This window comes from Penaeus japonicus, unplaced genomic scaffold, assembly GCF_977035675.1.
Source record: "Penaeus japonicus unplaced genomic scaffold, GWHDUDI00000001_assembly GWHDUDI00000014, whole genome shotgun sequence".
Classification (NCBI taxonomy): Eukaryota; Metazoa; Arthropoda; class Malacostraca; order Decapoda; family Penaeidae; genus Penaeus; species Penaeus japonicus.
The window spans coordinates 26,059,153-26,066,652 of NW_028234416.1; the positions used below are offsets into that span (position 1 = coordinate 26,059,153).

General features: G+C 38.6%; 1 protein-coding gene across 1 annotated transcript in view; it reads left to right on the plus strand.

Moving 5' to 3' along the window:
* LOC122260894 (uncharacterized protein CG1161) overlaps window positions 1–1,588 on the plus strand; it is a 5,369-nt gene extending 3,781 nt beyond the window's left edge. Inside the window, exon 4 of the mRNA XM_043028351.2 lies at window positions 1–1,588. This exon is cut by the window's left edge and continues 489 nt beyond it. The gene's annotated coding sequence lies outside the window, so the exon portion shown is untranslated.
* The last annotated feature ends 5,912 nt before the right edge of the window (window positions 1,589–7,500 follow it).

Consider the following 7,500-nt stretch of genomic DNA (forward strand, 5'->3'; position numbering starts at 1 on the left):
AATAGGATATGATAAAAAAAAAAATTTTGAGGGATATTTCTTCACCACCGATCTTCCCTGTCTCTCCCTCACTCTCCCTCTTCCTCTTCCTCTGGTTCTCCCTGTCCCTCTCTCTCTAGATTATTATTGATTTTTATTATATTATATTTGTTTATATAAATGAATCCACCTACAGATTGGATATATCATCTGTTTTATGTATAATATTAGACATATTTCCATGTCTTCTGGTAAATGCTATATCAGATTTTGATATGAAAGCTATTGTCTAATGTAAGGTCTAGCAAATGCAGTGCAAGCATGTCATGTATTTCAAAGCATATGCTTATTTATTATGAAAATATATTCACTGTTTCTGCAAAGATTGTTAACCCATTCACTATCTGATTAGGTATCAGAGTCGGAGTGCTAATTTTGAATTGTAGGGGGGGACTTGATGCTCAAGTAATATTGATTATCTTTTCTAAAGTATGAGTATTTGCAGAACATTTGTAATGTAAAGTTTGGAGGGAGCATAGGTATGAGAAGGGTCGTAAGTTAAAACCCCAGATAAACTAATTTGTATATTTTGAATGTAAGGCAACCATGGGCAGACTGTTATGCATATGTAGAGAATGGTAGTGAAAGGTTCAACAAGAAATGATGTATAAATGTTTTATGAATTACGATAGCTTCTCTTAGGGCAGAAGTGACTTTGTTTTTTTGTAGCGCATTCTATTTGTAAATGTATAGTCGTATATATATATATACATATACATTCTCTCCCATGAGAAATTAAAAGCTATATTTTATTTTGAATTTTGAATGTCAGTGTTATTAGACTGCTGTACCTATATCATATGACAAGGATTTTTAGGATAGCAAAAGCATCACTGCTGCTCTGAAATAGTATTGTAGAAATTGAGATTACAGGAAACTGACAAGTTTTACTTTTTGAATTACACTTTCAACTTGTAAATTACCTATTACTTGGTGTCACTTACATAACTTCAGCAACGTAAGCTTTTCGTATGATGCAATTTCCAGAGAAAAGAAACTTATTCTTAATTGTAATTGATCATGGACATTGATCTATACATGAGTTAAACATTGCAGTCTTAACATTAGGAGAAAAGAACTAAATTTCACACAACAAATACACGTGAATAAAAAGAAAAATGCAATAGGAAAGTTATACTCACAAGTGCAATGTATGAATGCAAATCTGAGGATAAAGACAAGAAAGAAAATAAATTCTTCACAGAAAATCTAGTCTTACTCATTTCAAGATGAGGATATAGATTGCTAGTGTTTTCTTTTTTATGTACCAAATTGATTAGATTGAACACTATATTTTAAATATACCATCTGATGTTATAACCATAATTTATGTAGTTGTGTTATAACCTAATGGTAATTGTCGCATATATACCTACATCATTTTATTTTATCAATAAATGTATTCAATATTTTTGCATGTCAAGTTCTTTTCCAGATGTAAAGAGATTTTCTTTTAAGATTATTCTGTTTTCTAGTAGCTTTTTCTGTGTTTAATAAGTGCTATATTTTTCTTGTAGATATCATTACTTCCAAATAAATTTATTACATATCATAGTTTTCCTTTTCATCTTTTCATGTTCAGTACATTGTGTTCATATTTGCACTCAATGTACTGCAGTCTAACAGCAAATAGGGATATCTGTCCCTCTTTCTGAGTGAATGGGGAGAGATTGAAACTTTCTTTACCATTCATGTAGCAGGTGTGGATCCAAGGGCTGGGGGTCCTGCTTTGGTCACCAACAATTTTTAACCGTGATGTATACATCAAAAAGAGTAAGGAAAACTGACGGTGTATACATCAAAAGAGTATGGAAACTGACGGTGTATTCATCAAAAGAGTGGTCTTTTAACAGGTGCATATATCCAAGCTCATAGTTTGGCTGCCTCCTGGAGCTTGGCCCCCTCCAGCAATGGGCCAGACCCCCACCTGCCAAAATTCCTGGATCTGCCCCTGTGTAGCATATTTGTAATTTGGCCGCCTGGGTTGGTATTCAGCCGAGGTCATAGAATTTTCTTCAACAAATTTAAGAACTGTCTTAAAAACAGGTTTTGACTCCAAAATTGTCCCACAATATGTGAATGGGCTTTGTTCTAAAGCTGTTTGTATTGATTTTGTCTAGTCTCACACTGCCATATTTAAAAATTTATGCTAACATTTAAATTGTAAAAATGTCAAGCAATTAATAGTACTATGATGAGGATATATAAATTTAATATTGCACATTTATTTTCTTTTATATTCAAACGTGGCACTTTGCCTTTGTCTTTAGTCACTGCGACTACTGAGTCAAAGATTATGTGAGTGTTTCACATCCACATTTCAATGTACCCACTATGACATAAACGTGGCTGTATGTTCAAACACATACAATTTGTCATCCAAAGAAACAAGTCAGCTGTCAACACTTGTGTATGAGACTGAAAAGCTCACACCTTTATCTCTGAAAACACAGCAGCAACAAACTAGAGGTCTTGTGCCACTGGAGCTACCCTGGTATCCAGGGCCTCTAGTCTCGCTGAACATTGTTGTTTCTGAGTTTAATTAACGTAATAAAACAAAGTAAAGACTGCATTTACAGATTTTGCACACTTTTAGTGCTTTGCCTGCACATTCAGTGCATTGATTTTGCAGGTTACACGAAGCTACAGTAGTCGTAGTCAGCACCCCACCCCAGACCCGCAGCTCTCTTCTACCCCAGGGGTCCCCTGGGTAGGGAGGCCCTGTAGTCTGGGTCTTCCTGAAGGCGCACTTTTCTAACTATTTTTTGTGTGACTTTCCTGAGCCTGCCAGAGCTTCCTTGGAAGCTCCCGTATTCACATGGGGGTGGGCACCAAATTACCGTCCCTCGCAGTATGTAGGTTCGGCGGTAAGGTGTCTCACACAAAACTCGAATCCCTCTTTGGTACTGGAGAACGCAACCAGGCTTCCACTGGGGGAGGAGAGAATACGTAAAACTGCAACTCTCTTAATTATTGCTGACAGGTTGATAATAATAGTTAAGGGCTTTTTTGGGTCCCGTCAGGAAAGGACTTGGCCCAGGCTTCGGACTTAATCCGCTTAATCCGAAACCCAGAATGAATGACACCCTGGCTACCCCTCCTCCTCCTCAAGGAGGGAGGACGACCCATGACCACTCTACGACCAATTCGACAATGAACAACGGATCCCATACCAATGGCATACCTAAACGGCCTCTTTTTGCAATCCCTCCAGAGAATGCTAGGTGTGTAACAATCAAATGTATTTAAAAAAATCAATCGCTCCATAACATTAACCCCTTCATAATCAAAAAGGTCCTTGATGGTCAAGTGGACGGCGATTTCGATTTTGTCCGTAAATTGCGAGATGGTAGCCTCCCTATTTAATTGCAATTCGTTTCCCAGGTTAAGTATTTACGTAAACTGACACAGATTCATGATATCACAGTAAAAATAACTATTCCCATTGGCCCAAATACCTGTGAAGGAGTAACCTTTCACAGGGATTTGAGGACGATGGATGAAAGTGAAATCCTTGAGAACATGAAGGACCAAGGTGTAGTGGACGTGAACTGCATGACCAAGAAGGACGGGAATGTGCGAACGAAAACTGGACTGTGTTATTTTACTTGCCTCGAATAAAATTCCTGAAAAGGTCAAAGTTGGGTATGAATGAGTCCAAGTGCGACCTTATATTAAAAAAACAAAGTATTGTAAGAAATGCTGAAAATTCGGACACACTTCATTAATTAAGATGTATAGACAAGGAAACGGATAAATTCACTTGTGGTATATGTGCTGAAGCTCATGACACCACTAAATGCACCGGAAATACTATCAAATGTGCTAACTGTGGAGCTAAGAGAAAAGTGGACGGTTTGACAAACCTAATACTTCCTATGCTGCTGTAGCAACTAACATGACATCCAGTGCAAGTAGTGTCAAAGGATAAGGAAATTGCTAAACTCAAACAAACGGTTAAAAAATTAAATATTAAAGTTTATCAATTGACAAAAATGGTCGATGAAATGGCTGAATCAACCCAGCACAAACATCTTAACGAAGTAGACATCGAATCACAGTCTAGACCACACATCACCGCCCCGGCGACTTCTGCGAGGACTTCGCCTGGCTCTCGAACTGTTTCTCGTGAGAAAAAAGATCGCACTCTGCTAGCTGTCTCCCTCGCAAGGAGGAGCAGGACATGGAGGCTACTGTCTCCAACAATTTCCGAGAGAGGCCCTCGGGAAGCGAGGGAGAGGAGGAAGCGCCTCCCTCCCCCCAAAAAAAGAAAAAAACAGAAAAGAAAAACAAAAAATGGTGGACAAGGCACTTCCAAACCCCATGACACGTAATCCCTGCGGATATATAATATAGATGTTAACAAGTAGTTAAGGTGATCAATGACTCTGATCAGGTCCTTCTAAACGATGGTAGTCCGACGTGAATGGACGATAATACCAGTAATTTGAGCTTTATTGACCTATCACTGGTCTCTTCAACACTAGCAGCCAAGTGCCTGTGGCAAACCATTGGCGACTGGTTGGGAAGCGACCACCTTCCTTTTTGTATTAAGTATTCATGCGACACCACGAGGACGCCTTCAGCACCTAAATTTAACGTAAAAAGAGCAGACTGGATCACCTTCACAAGGAGCGTCAAGCTCGAAGTTGTTAGAGAAACCATTGATGATAAAGTAAGCAATGTTCAAAATTGTATTTTAAATGCAGCAGTGGCAACCATTCCTATGGCTTCGACAGATAGTGCTAAGCATAGAGTCCCATAGCAGACACTAGATTGCCGCAGGGTGCTATGTGAACGAAATAGTGCCTACAAGCTTTTCAAAAATAACATCACAAATGAGAACTTTCGCAATTACAAACTAGCGAGAGCTAGGGTTCGAAGAACAAACAGACAAGCTAAAAGAGACTCCTGGCGAAGCTTTATCTACGATCAACAGCAACGCCATTACTTCAGAGATTTGGTCCACTATTAAAAAAAATAAATAGAAAAAATATATCTTGCAAAATAAGAAACATCATACATGAGGGAAACAATTTTGATGCACCTAGAGACAATATCACTTTTTCGGACATTTTTGTCCAGGCAAACGGGGTCCCGCAAGAAAGTGTCTTGTCACCAACATTATTTCTTTGTATGATAAACGGAATCTTAAATACTCACTGCATGCCGATGATTGTGCATTATCCAGCAGTAATGCAGAGTTCTCGGCAAATCAGATCCAATTGGCACTGGATATGACTCATAACTGGAGCCTCCAGTGGGGTTTTTAAATTTTCCTTAAGAGTATCGGCGTGATTTATACCCATAAGAGGAAGCCCAACATCAGGCAAACTCACCCAATACCTATTCAAAATTCTGACAGATTTCTTGGTCTACTTTTTGATAGTAGACTAAATTGGAAAGACCACATTGGTCAGTTAAAGAATAAATGTCAAAAAGCACTTAATATATTAAAGTGCATTTCTGGACACGAATATGTAGCTGATAGAAAGTCGATGCTATATAAATCCCTGGTTACGTCTAAAGTAGATTACGGGTCAATCGTGTATGGCTTGGCAACGAGCACAACTACTGAAAGGACTGGATGTTGTGCAGAGTGCTTGTTTACACGTTTGTCTTGGAGCCCTTAAATGCACTCGCATCGAGCGCATAGAGACTGAATCAGGAGTACCTCCCCTCCTCTCAGACGCGGCTAGCTTGCGCCAAAATAGCCAGGCAACCCCGTCACTCCAAAGGGAATGTTTTGTGCCGGCTATTGAGCCCGCGGGACCGTGCTGAATGACACTTTCCAATAAACTCCGAGACCTCATAGAAGTCAATATAGATCTCTCCACCATCGATACCCTGATTCATTCAAATATACACCAGAAACCCACCTTTTCCATCGTAGTAGACTGGCTGCCATCAGCCAAAGCCACGGTGCCGGAGGCGGAGTCACTAAGTTCAGTTAAAGCCATCAAATCCTTACAAACCACCAAAATGAATTACAGGCAAATATCCTTCGTAAGCTACATAGTGCCAGCAAATCAATCAAGCTGATATGGGTATCTGGACACTCGGGTATCTATGGCAACGAAAAGGCTGGTGATCTGGACCCTGGCATTGTCCGCACAGATCTGAGGTGTTTTGTTTCCCTTATAAAAGCAAAAATTCATCTTCTGTGGCAAAGTGAGTGGACCAGCCTCACAATCAACAACAAACATAAACAAGAAATAAAACTGTGCAACATAGCCTGCAGAAAAAAAATAGAAGGGAGGTGTTGGCCCATCTCAGAGTAAACGCCACTAGACTTACCCGCCTCACTCCGTATATAGAAAAATGCTTCCCTCTACAATGCTGGTTGATAACCAATAAATCCAACAACGAAAGAAAGTAGAGCCTGAATTAATTTCCTACTGTCAATATAGTAACTTATGGGTTTGTTTGTTTACTGTGGTTAAAGAAAATAAGACTGGGAGGTTGGCTTTCTTTGCTTCTGGTGCTGTTGCCTTTCTGTCAAGTTGGGGAGTGCTGAATGACAGGACAATCAACATCATCTGGCAGGTTTTGGTAAAGAAGTCCCATGTGCCATAGAAGACGTTGCACCATCAAAGCGTGTGGGTTCTTCATCGATGGTATCAAATACAAGTCCCAATAAAAGCTCTAGCAACGCGCATGGATGAGTTCTCTCTTGGATGTCCTCAGCCATTGCTGTTTCAAATTCCTCTGAGCAAAAGCAATTTAAACAATAACTGTATGTAATAAGAACGGGATCCATTATTCTTTGTACCTGTATTGATTTTACAGGCTTTCCAAATTTCTTTTTCTTTTTTTCTTAATAAAAAATAAAAGGAACGAACTTATGTAATTCCACGCCACATCAACTTCCCGTTTATTTTCTACAGCCACTTCTTAGACTACAACGTTCATCTTTGTTTCTTTTCAAAGGTAAACTGTGCCACGTTAGCAAATGTCAAGCTAAAGCAAGAATAAACTTAATAATTGATAAAAGCTGGAGGAACAAACATAAGCTATCAGACGCCACAGTGCGATGCAGCCCTACTTCTCGCTCGTTTTCCATTGAAATTTATCCTCACTCCCTCTGCTTATTTTTTTCTCTTTCTCTCTGCTTCTTTCATTTCTCTCTCTCTCTCTCTCTCTCTCTCTCTCTCTCTCTCTATATATATATATATATATATATATATATATATATATATATATATATATATACATACATACATATATATATATATATATATATATATATATATATATATATATATATATTGAATATATATATATATATGCTGTGAATATAGAGGAAAGCATAATATAATGGTAGAAGGCGATGGATGAGAAGTAGGATGTTTGTAAATTAACTGTAGGTACCATATTTTCTCTCTATGGATTTCCTGGGAATATTTACAGTTTAAATTCCCCTTCTTAACCGAGTTTTGCATCTACATGCACAAGCGGTGC